The sequence below is a fragment of the Hylaeus volcanicus genome, chromosome 7, assembly GCF_026283585.1.
Source record: "Hylaeus volcanicus isolate JK05 chromosome 7, UHH_iyHylVolc1.0_haploid, whole genome shotgun sequence".
Taxonomy (NCBI): Eukaryota; Metazoa; Arthropoda; class Insecta; order Hymenoptera; family Colletidae; genus Hylaeus; species Hylaeus volcanicus.
The window spans coordinates 21,493,665-21,506,343 of NC_071982.1; the positions used below are offsets into that span (position 1 = coordinate 21,493,665).

At 41.6% G+C, this 12,679-nt stretch overlaps 1 protein-coding gene across 1 annotated transcript in view; it reads right to left on the minus strand.

Moving 5' to 3' along the window:
- The window catches only part of LOC128880467 (inositol-pentakisphosphate 2-kinase), a 49,710-nt gene extending 37,836 nt beyond the window's left edge, over window positions 1-11,874 (minus strand). The window contains exon 1 of the mRNA XM_054130594.1: window positions 11,512-11,874. The gene's annotated coding sequence lies outside the window, so the exon portion shown is untranslated. The remainder of the gene's footprint in view (window positions 1-11,511) is intronic.
- Window positions 11,875-12,679: the final 805 nt, after the last annotated feature.

Below are 12,679 nucleotides of genomic sequence, written 5' to 3' on the forward strand. Positions count from 1 at the left end.
GCCGCTAGGACAGATCAACGTAGCTTCGGATCCACCGGAGAAGGAAAGAAGCGCGACGAATGGAAGAATATCAATTTCCCCGGCTCGTATCGTCGCGTCGGTTTCTCGCAACGTTTGCATTTCCAATTTCCGCTGCTCTTTCCCTCCCCCACTTCCTCGCCCCGGCGCGTTCGCGTTCGCCCAGATATGCACATAGATTCATCCGTCGACGTTCTAACTGGAAAGCGATTCGACGACCTATCGAGAATCAGCTGCGACGGATAAACTCGAAGGTACTCGTATCGCGTGTACGTACAAGCCAAAGCTAAGCATGCTCGTTTTTTAAGATTGAAAATCTCTTTATTTTCGAACAGCCGAAATTCATGTCCCGTTATATGGTGAAAAATTCTGCGAGGCGACGAAATGGGTGGATAGTGACAGAGTAAACATGTCCCGTTACACAGCTTGAAAAGTGGAAAGGAAATGCGACGAAGGTAGAGAACCGCAGCAAATAAAGAAGAGGACAAAGCGAAAACACCAGGGTATGTCGATGAGTTTTATCGTTGCATTAGCATTGTCTCAGCGAGATATCCGTGACCGGATCGTGTTACGCTACTCGCCGATCGAACCGGTGTCGAACAGAATCGTAATCAAATGTTTTCGAGTTGTGACTACGATTACGATTATACACAACACTGGATGGTGGTGACGGTTTCTGTGCATTTAGAGAAATTTGTGCATCCAAGGAGACTCGGGTGCGTCAGAAAGCAACGAAGGAGAAAATAAGAATATTTCCGTGACGGAGCCGAAAATGGAAAATTACACGCGTAGCAGCACCGAAAGAGTCGAAAGTACACGGTACGCCTAGAAAGAGCGAGGAAACGCCGCGAATAATGATTGCGCTGCGAAAGGGAAAAGGAAGAAAAAAGGAAGACGGGGAGAATTTAACGAGCTTCGTTTCCGTAGGATTCGTGGCGTCGTTTCGGTCGGGCAAGAAACAAAGGAAAGGGCCCGAGATCTGGCAACAAGGGAAACCTTTTGGAAAGGATACACCATGGTGGCGATGGCTATGGTGGTAGCCGAGCACGATGCATCCACCCTCCAAAAAACATCTGTCGGGGGGGACAGCCTGCATAAACGCACGTCCGTTCTCTTTCTTCGGAACCAGCGACCGTGTACCGTGAAAACTACCTACTGCCTTCGTCCATTTTATTCGCTCAAAAAACATCGCAGTTCGAAGGCGCGGGTAACCTCGATACGTGAACTTTTCGCCAACAAGTTTCCTCGCGTTTCGCGCATTTATTTTATCGCGGTAACGTACAGCGGAGAAACGAAACGACAACTCGCCCAACATCGATACTTATATCTCGATACTTATTATATCTTAAGTACCAAGATCGCGAATTCTTTTCCACGGACACAATCGGAAATGTTTGCGTCAGCTCTCGATCGATAATGTATCGATCGTAAATACTCGTTATCGGTTATTCTTTCGCTCGGGATCCGGATATTTCTCGTAGGAGTGTCCTTTAAGGTGTGGCGTTTTCGACGAACGAGACCCGTTGCGATCCGACAGCACGATTCTCCGTTTCTTATATTCCGTAACCCAAAACGAAACTCGAAAGCGAGAAAAACAAAAAGGTACAAGATACAACAGTTTGTACGAATGGCTGACATCGAGCACTCGCGATTCGAGCGTTAGAAGAATTACGTGCGTTCGACGCTACTTTCTATCGCGGACGTAGCGAAGCTAATTACGAAGGACTGGTGAATTTAATTTTGTACAAAGAACGGGACAGGGGGAGAAGAAAGAGCTACAGTAATTTCGATTGAGCAATAGTTACGGTCGACTCTCTCGGCAGATGTCGAACAGTAGCGTAAACTGTACAGAGCTGAATCCATGGAGAAGGATCGGTGCGGAGTGAAAGTCGAAAATCGGGTGGGGCGACTCGTATAACTCATAACTCGTGAGAGGGGAGTTCATTTTCTCGTTTCTACCCACGCTCCTGACCCACAAGAAAACCAAATGGTGGTACCGCTTCCTACGGTGGCCCGATTCAGTTGTCTCCACGAACAATCGAACGTAAGCTGTAAATTTTCGCCGGGAAAATATCATTTGGAAAGTTAAACGGTACTTTAAATCGAGGAAAAAGGATCGTCGTAACCAACAAAATTCACGCTAGTCCGTTACGTCTCTCTGTTCAAATGTACTCCGAAGATAAATAAACTTCATGGCTCGCCGTTTCTCCTTTCCGTCGATAATTCACAGAGGTTGTTTTTTTTTTTTGACGTGGCGAACAATTAAAAATAAACGCACCTTTTAAACTGGAAACAGTAACCTCGAGCAGTATCGATGTTATAAACAAACGTTCACGTCGATGCGAGTAGCCACTGGTTAGCACAGTTTAAGGCAGTCCCTACTGTTAAAAACGTTACGGTGTTGCCACGTTTTACTGTATAAAAATGATACTTGTTTCATTGATTCAATTTATATCATTTATTTTAGACATAAAAGAAAATGATGTATTTTTATTATTTGAAGTTGAATTCAAGACATTGCCAGTGCCAAAAGTTTGTTTATAAACGATTAAAAATATTAAGAATTTCATTGCAAAATTGAATAAAAACAAAAAAATACGTAATAAATTAGAAACTTGACATTGAAAAAAAAAAAGAAGCTTATAACGATTAAACGTCGTAATTACAATGATATTCGATTAATAAAAATTTTATACTGGTAGATGTCGTTTACGAAAATGTAGTATTACAACGGTGGGTACTCGATTGCTTTCTTGCATAACGAAGAAGGAACGGAGAGAACTAGGCGTCGGGGAACCACTGGTTAAATTCACTGAATTTATACGGAATATTAAAGCGTGCGTCACTGGTACGAGGTTTAACTCGTTGTCGTTATTCGTCGCTTTAGAGCAATGAGATCTCAAGGCGAGAACAGTTCGGCAAATCCTCCAGTGAAAACCACGGTTGTTTGTCGCGTACAGAGCCATCGAAAGTTCGATTGAAATTCTACCCAGCCTAATACGATAACAACGCGTTTTCGTCATTTTGACAATTACGTTACTTGGTGTTAACCTACAAATATCGCATCTTCCATAGAAAATTGTTCTCGTCTCTTCTTTCTTTAGAAGAAGAAAAAAAAGAAAATAAAAAAATAAAAAAAAAAGGATTTTTCACCAATCGCGCAAGGTTTCCAAGAATATCCTGTGCCATCTTCGAACGGATGGATCGATTAGCTCGCGAGATGTAGCGCTTTCTGCCTTTGAATGTCGTGTTTTGAGAAAAACACGTTCAAAGTTTTGCACGCTGTGCTAGGTAGCAGCGTTCGAGCGTGTGACCTTGTTTCGTTGAAATCTGTGTACATCCTCGTTAATTTTAGAGATATCGATTCGATATTATTCGAGATATAATTCCGTACACAGGAAAAGCTTTTCGAACGTCAGGATTTCTTTTCGATGCGACAGCACCTGGCCGTCGACGCATCGATAACAATGCTCGCAATAGATTTTACAACTTCCCCGATCATAAGTCACGTTCCGTGTTGATCTAATCCCGTACAAATGAACAAGGTATAATTAAACATCAAAGCGCGCTGCTCGCGGTTAACCGTTGCCGGTAAGCGGCAGAGTAGAACAGTAGAAGGCACGAGGCAACAAGGCTCTTCCTATTTTTAGAGATAGCAGATAGGACGGTTTTAAGTGCGCGCCCTTTGAACAAGTGGAAGAATTACGCGACGCGGGGCGAACGTCTGTACGCGCAAATGATAGCTGGATGACTCGTGGTGAATAAAAGAGCGGAGAGCGAACGTAGGCGAGGTAAAGGGAACGAATAAAACTAAATAGACTGCGGAGACAGCTGGTCGCTGGGGTTTTACCCCCCGAGAGACCCGACGGCGAACAACAAGCCCATATGACGCACGCACGAGTGCACGGAGCCATGCTGCTCGCGCATGCGCCTTCGTCTTAATATCGCCCATGTCCTTTGCCAGCGATTCAGCTCCAGCTCCGATAGACAACGCTCCGCGACGCGCGACCGCCGCAGACGCTGATAACCAGACAAATTCGACAGGTTTAAATTCGTTTAACGATCTCTTAGAAAGATTCCGTTCATCCATGATGTGTTCATTCGCCGATGCAGTGGCGATCAGAGATGGGCAAGAAAAACCCTAGGCTTCGAATAAATCTGAAGTTTGCTGATGTGTTTGTCTCGTTTCCTCTTTTAAACATATCCCAAAGAAGGAAACGAGACAAACATATCGGCAAACTTCAGATTTATTCGAAACCTAGGGTTTTGCCCTTCTCTCGTCGCGATACACGAAGCATATCTGTTTTTTTTTTTTTTACGTATCACGCGTAGAAACGAATTCCGTTCCTCTATGTTCGATTCTTTACGACTCTAGTAGTCCGGTGGTGGTTCATTTGCGTTTTCCAGCTTGAAGATCAGACGCCCGAAAAAAGGTGGAAAGGGGCGTCTGGCAGGGTTTTATTTTCGTTTAAAGGGAAACGATGAAAAACAGAGAACGAGGCCGAACGACGATGCAGCATGAGAAACGGTATAGCGAAACGAGGCCAAACCGCGAGGTCGAGGAAACTTCTTTTATCGCTTTTCCTTTAAAAATATCGTCCACCTACTTCGGAGCGAACGCCGCCAAGTTTCGGTCTCGCTTTTAAAAATATTAACGGTTAACGTTAACTCTGCGAATTAAAACCAATTGAACTCGTAATAGGAATAATCGGCTAACGTCGAAGAATGAATCGAATCGCGAAGTTTGCACGAGTCAGTTTCGCGATACTATTCATGAATTCATTTGCGAGCAAAGATACACCTTTATAAAAATTAATTAATTATCGAAGAAATGTAACGAGGCCCGCTGAGATCTTGCCTGGATGCAACCAAGACGAACCGTTTAATTGCAACCGGACACAGTTGCAATTAATCGAGCGATAAGCACGCAGATTCTTGATAAATGTGAAAATAAAAGCAAATGTACGTATGATACGGTATACAAAAAGACAGATAACTACAAATATGTTTTAGCCGAGGTTGTTTTTTTCATATCACGGGATACCCGAGACGCCTCGTTTTAAAGCGTAGGTATACGCACATTTTAACGATATCAAACTACGATTACACCGCAAAGATTATTTTTATCCGAACGTCACTTCTTATATGAAAATTATAATAAGAGTATTAAATAATAAAAATAAAAATATTAATCGTAATTAAATGAAATCGTTACTTCTCAAAGGACCTATCGCGTCGATTAATTTCCGTATTATGCCAAGTGCCAGCCGTTACGCTGCATAAGTAATTTCTAAAATTGATCACAAAACAACGTTACATGATACAATGATTCCTCCTGGCGTAACCGACACGGTAGCGTTACTTCTGCGAATCTATTCTGTAGTTTTGCACGCTAATAACAAGGAAAAGCCGCGCAGAACGAGGTTCAAAGATTTATCACACGCCCACACCGGGATCAAACCGGTTTCTCGCACACATCGACGTCCTATAAACCTTTCGATAGATCATTTCGATCGAATCGACCGCGAATCTTATCCTGAATTCGTAATTTTTCAGATGGAACAACACAGAGAAGAGCAGCCTTGACGGGAAACGCAAAACATTTGTTTTTCTTTCTTAAATAATCGATACTTTAGGTTCGCATAGATTCGAAAAATGGTTGTTTGTCCGGCTGAAACGGATCGACGTGTCTCGCTAATATTATACGTAGCGTGATCTCGGACAAAAGCCGGTTGGTAAGTAAGGTTATCGATATGGAAGTAAATTGATGTAAACAAGTATCGTTATCCAACGTAGGGTTAAACTTGGGCTCGGAACCATCGATTTCTCTTACATTTTGACGCGAGCGAGTAAACGGTTGCGTCATGGGAGTCGCGTTTCGCAAAACGTGAAAATATCGCCGTGTACGTGGCGCATATACATCGAAAAGTTATGGTTGCAACGAAAGGCAGGAAAGTTTGCAACTGCGAAGAGAAACACTTGACCGAGGAGGAAGGAGCGTGTTTTGTATGCGGTACGCGATGTGCTTGTACGCGCATGTACAGTGTACAGGGGTGCGGCGTGGGTAGGCATGGGAAAATTGTGTAGAAGGACCAGGGTTCACAGCTGGAGGGGAAACTAGGGACAGAAAGGAGCGTCGGAGCTGTGGACGCTCCGTTGAAGCTTGAAGCGCGGAGCGGAGAGCGAAGCGGAATCGAGAATCGGAGGGTCTTTATGGACGAGGGATGCCGAGGGGGCGAGGGCACCGCGCGGGGGATGGGGGGACGGGCCAGGCCTGCGCCTACCTCCAGCACTCGAGGGCTAAGGCCCGTTACGCAACGTCATAATCCTGTGAATTATTTTTTTCTCTTTTATTTCGAAAAAGACCCAGACGTAAACCCGTCGGAAACTCGGATCAGAGTTGTGTAAATTAAAACCACGACTTGGTTGCGTTCCGTTTCGTCGTCACGAACTTGTTTCGTTTCGCTTCTTTCGTGTCATTACGACGTTTCAGCGGGTTTCGGTAAACATTTTAGTAAACACTGATTTCGAACAATTGCAATATATCGTAACGCTTTACTGGTAACTGGTAATCGTCGTTTTCCAAGCGATAACTTTCTTATCTACTACCGAGATAGCATTGTATGCTGCCATAATTATATGAAATATTATACAAATATTAATCTAAACACGATTCTAATAGACAAAATAAATATCGTGCAGTACTAATGTTATTAAATTTAATTGTACGTAAAGTGTTCAAGTATCGTTTTATTCGTTGTAATTATTCTCGAATCGCTCAACATTGTCCGGAAAAAACACCGTGCCGGGATGTCGCGGACAACCGCAAAAGAGACGCATGTACGGATATCTAAAGACGCGGGCAGTAACGAGACAGCTTTTACTTGACTCACAAAATCGTCGTGTTCGCTCCATAAAACAGAGAATTCTGGCGTTGACCAACTTTCGTCATTGATTTGCGCCAAGCTTCAAAGCCAATGAGATACTTCCATTCGACTCGATCGATGCCTACGAAAAAGCGAAATTCGAGTACCGCTGGTTTTTCTGACTTCCCGTACGCGCTTGTGCGCGTGTGCACGCACGCACAGCGTTGCCGAATTTCTGTCAAGTAGTAAAAAATGGCCGTCGTGCACGGGCACACAGAAATCGCTGAGTAAAGGGAGAAGACAAACAGACGGGAAGAGTAGACAAGAGAGGGAGCATCGAAGAAAGAAAAGGGACGAGAAGATTTCTGAGAGAGACGTGTGAAAGCCACTGATACTGTGTGCGAGGGAGGGGACAAGATGAAAGGGGAGGATACTCGAATACTCGACCCAGTAGCGTAACCACGGACCAAGTAGACAGGAGACATAATAGAACCTGATTAATCTGTATGTATTTCGTAATAAAATGACGAAACAACGTTGACGAATGTAACACGGGACATGTAAGTAGGAAGTACAGATGTCGCGTGAAAGCTCGGAATAGAAAATTGTTGGAGAGTTTTATGCAATCCCGTGACCTCTATAAAAGCAAAATAATTCCAAGATTTCGACTATCGACAATTGAATAAGTTAAATACAAATGTAATAACGTATCCAAGTTAAGGAATACTTTGGACACAAGTTTAATTCAACCGGTTTATACAGGGTGTCCCAAAAATGTTGTAACACCTTGAAAGGGGTGATTCGGGAGGTGATTTGAAACAACTTTTTCCTTAGCGAAAATGTTGTCCGAGGCTTCGTTGAGGAGATATTAACGGAAAACACTGACCAATCAGAGCGCGCGTATACCGTTGGAGCGGCCGCGGTAGCGAATGACCGCGGCCGCCTAGCGCGTAGCCTACGCTCCACCGGCATACTCGCGCTCTGATTGGTCGGGATTTTCTCTTAATATCTCCACAACGAAGCCTCGGACAACATTTTCGCTAAGGAAAAAGTTGTTTCAAATCACCTCCCGAACCACTCCTTTCAACGTGTTACAACATTTTTGGGACACCCTGTATTATAGTAGACGCATACAATGCCTACTATAATATAAACATTTAACTATGCATTGTAAGCGTTCCCCGTACAATATTTTCCGCGTAACTAGTAAAAATATCGAAAGCATTTGTAACATTTATAAAATTCTGTTATTTGACGGAATAATTTTCGATTATTTTATACATACGAATGTGTATAACATTCGATGAGGTATTACGTCGATTACATAGGAACCATCAAAGTAACTCTTTGTACATTTCACGTAACAATAGAGACTTTTCAATAGAATAAACGTGCGTAACTAAAAAGAGACCCACGTTCATCCTGCTGCGAGTGGTTTTTGTGAATGCTTGAGAAGAAAACCGAGCGACTGTGTGCTCCCCTCTCCTGATTACGCCATTGGCTCGACCTAGCGAGGCAGCACGAACAACCGGCTGCGCTGTTGCCAAGCGGAAATCACAGACCTGCGGCATTTTCTTCTTCCACGAAGACGCGTCGAGCTCACCTACCGCGTTGCCTCCTGCATCACAGCCAATGCCCAGATACAACCAACGCTACTCGATTTATCAGCTATTTATTTCATACCATGCCATTCTTAACTAAATAACAATCATTCCTAAGCTATAGTAAGAAACGTCCAACCTCTCTCAGATTTTAAAAATCGCGCGCGTAAACATGTACACAATTTTAAAAACACTCGAGTACACGATGAGCGGATAGAGTTCGATGAACGACGCGTAAAAGAACAGAATCCGAGACATGCTTTCAAGTGTCTCGTCTACATTATTTACGATTCAGAGAGGGTAACCTAACCTCGGTCGAAAAGTAAAAATGTTGAACTCGAAGACCCGTTCTCCGTTAAGTTGGCTAACGTATCGCGAACGCAGCGATACTATGGCGACCAGTTTCAACAAATCCACGTTGGAAAAAAAAAGTCCAATATGAAATGGAGGTCGATAGCGTGATGACCTCGAAGCGAATCGGCAATTTTACAATGCCGTGGCCTCTCGCGCGAAAGATATACGAGTGATATAGCGTACCCGGACGCCCTGTTGCCACGTCTCGATTCACTCGTCGTGGACTGGTCAAATACGTTCGCGGCGAGTCCTCGGACCTCGACACTCTACGTTACACGTTAACCAGAGATCTCGAATCGTTTCTGTCAATGAGTCGAGCCGAGGAGTCGAAGCCCTTGCACCGTTTCGTCTCCCACCGCGTTACGTTATACGTTCTGTTTATATCGTATACGTGAACATACAGCGATATCGATGCCACGCCATTCTACGCTATGATTACGGAAGACGGAGAGTGGGGAAATCTGCTTCGTTCCCAAGAGCAATTCTAGACGGCAGCGTCTTAAGGCGACGCCAGCGATACGAGCATATCTCTTTAACGAACCACCGACTCTAGTCAGTGGTAGTCATCTCAATCGATCCTGTACTCGATCGAAATTACAGACTCGTAACCTGACAATTTTTCGTTGCTCGCTATTATTCGTTAAAGTCTTTCCAATTAATACCAATGGGTATCTTCGAGCGTTTTACGAACAAAAACTACGCTTAAAGCTGTAAAATAATACATTTTTACTTCTCACTTGTAGAAATCAAATTTACTTTTCTTTTTTTTTCGAATGATCCAATTGTGTAACTTAGTTTACTTTTTTTTTTTTTATGCTATTTGTTTCAAAAAAGCGAACTTTAAATTATTTTATTCCCGGAAGAATCAGTGGAACAATTTCAACGTCTTGTACGGAAAAAAGCAAGCCCTGCATTAAACTAACGCGAGAGATCGGCGAGGCTGTAACTAAACGAAAAGAAAATTTTCCAGGGCTGTGTTAGCAGGTATGCTTCTCAGTTCCAAAGCAGGTAAGATTGCCAGGTAAAACCTGTCCGCTTGGTTGTCTTTTTCCTTTTTGCGAGTAGGGCAGGTGGTCACAGCGCTCGACTTTCAACTGCGGAAGGATGGAAAAAATCCGTGACGAAACGTAAAGGAAAACTCTTTGTGGAAATAGCGGCATCCTGCTCCCAAAAGAATACGATTTTCCTCGACAAAAGAATACGATCTTCCTCGTAAATCTCCCAGAGATTTTCGGACATTTTTCTCTCTACTAGGAAAATTATTGTTCGATATGCCTGTGCTTTACACGACGCTACTTCATAGTACCCTTGATTTCTACAAGTGGACCAACTCCGCTAGAGAAAGCTCCCCCCACACCGCAACAGTTTCTTCTCTGTGCTTCGTGGCTCGAGTTTAATACCTGGCGTCGTTCCTCCTATCAACCCAATGTCAGACGTAACGTCTATCGTCGTTTCCGAACAGATTGAATTTCGATACATCGGAACAACTATATTTCCAATCCAGGGACATTCGATATCGGTGTTGTTCGCGCAAACTTTAATCGTGCTGCCTTGTTCTTTTTCCCGACCAATGAATTTTTAATGCCTATTCACCTATAAAGTGGACCAACAGCGTGTAATTGCCTTGTCATCGTATAATGACTAACCGTGACTCGGTTTTCTTTTCTTAGAAGAGAATCAGCGATGAGGTGGCCATAAATTTTTGTGAAAAATAGTACAAGTTAATATCTATCGGTAACCACGAAAGTAACTTCACTACAGAGGATACTAAAAAACAGAAAGTCAGAGTTCTCATTGTGATTGCAGTGGAGGTTCTTAAAAGTGTAACGGTTTATTGTCTCGGATAGTATATGTGATTGTCTGAAGACGTCCCTTTGAAGTGTATTAAGTTAAGTAAAATAATTTGGTAAACTTAAACAATGTCTGAAAGATCTTCCTGTTCTTTCTTCGAGATCAAGATGACTTTGAGAATTCATAAAGCAAATATCTATGAACTTGGCTTAACATTTATAACATCTAATAGTCTATGCTTATTTCCAATAGAAAAAAATCACAATATTCATAACGATGTCTAAAAAAGTTGCTTTTTTGTCCATTGTACATGCCTCTCTAAACAAATCAAGTAACATCTATAGTATCTAAGTATAGACACTTTTTCAGATTCCTAGTTTCGATGATTCCTTGTTTTCTTTAATCAGAAATCAACAGGTTACTCTCATATTACATAAATCATTAGAAGAAGTTCCATTGTATACAGTACATTATTCTTGCATCTTTTTCTACTTAATTTATGTTCTCGTTTGAGTTCCAAAGGTCAAACCGACGTACAAAACTTGTGCATCATTTGCATTATAAATGAACATGGGCAAAGTAGTCATTCGCAAAAATAGAAAATTAAATCGGGGAATGATGTGTCCTAACAGGTATCGATACAAACGTAGGTATTATATTTTGAAAGTTGCACAAGCGATTTAAATATTTCCGTTAGAGGGCGGTACACGGCAGAGAACCGAAAGACAGAATCGAACGAAGGGAGCGCTGCTAGTAAAACCGGTCGACGTGTTCTTGACACGAGACTTTCAACGAAAAAATGATGGTATTTTCAAAGAACATTAGCAAGAAAATCATCGAAACGTTCAGCGGTCCGGAACCATGAAAAATTGAAAGCTTACCTGTTCCTGTTTTTGCGTAGAATACATAATCAGGTTTAAACTGTAACTGTCGTATCCAACCTCTAATCGACAGGGTGCAGGTTCAAGGTTTCAATTTTCAGAAGAATATCACTTGTCGCTTCATCATAATTCTACGTTCACTTTCACAACGTTATCACCTTCCAAGTTTTCCCTTTGCGAGCAAGGAGAACGGTTTCTCAAACACTGTTTTAACATATTTAAAAAGGAAATTGTCAGTACCGAACTAGTCGCATGGTATGGCGACCGCGGTTACAACTCGATATACACAGCGGTTTGAACGATACGTCACATCCTTGGCGTGTAACACGATTGGCTGATTTCAAATGAGACGACCAATCGCAAGGAAGATTTTCTTACTGCGCGGGAAAGGAAGTGGACTCCGCTGTGGGCATCAAAAGTACGTTTAAATATTCTGTACGATTTTTTCTTCGTCGATATATATGCGACAAAAAATTGGGCAAAATTTTTTATAAAAATGACAGATCTTTAAAACATAATTATTGTATGAATATAATTTAACTATAAATAATAATACCTACCGTTAATAATACCTATTTGAGGTATATTGCCTAAATAAATTAAATCGGCCATACACGATAAATTATTACGAAATAAAACATTTAGATAATTTAATGAAAATGTTAAAACAATATCGATAGTAGCTCTAGTAGCGTTACCTAGCGCCGAAAATGAAAATTATTTCTCTACAAACTTCGTGCCTTATTTTTTGTAGAGACTCCTACATATTAATCCTTTTTAGTATTGGATTTGTATTTATTAGTTTATAAAATTTATTTTTCGTAGTGGGCAAAATTCGATACTTCATCCTAGACATCACAGTTTTACGATGACAAACCTAGTGATATTCTATGATTATGAAAATGGCCCTAAAGGTCTGTTTCCAATGTCACAAAATTTGTCAACATGAAAACTATACTAATCTCATATATTCTACAATCTCTGTAAAATTAATTAAAGCGTTAAAATTGAACGAATAAGAGTAACATTTAAATTAAATTATACGCAGAAAATAATAATAATATTAATTAAAATAATAAAAAAAATAATGATTGATTAATTATTATTTTAATAATTATTATTATTACCATTATCATAAAAATTCAGAGATACTATTACAAACTTTATT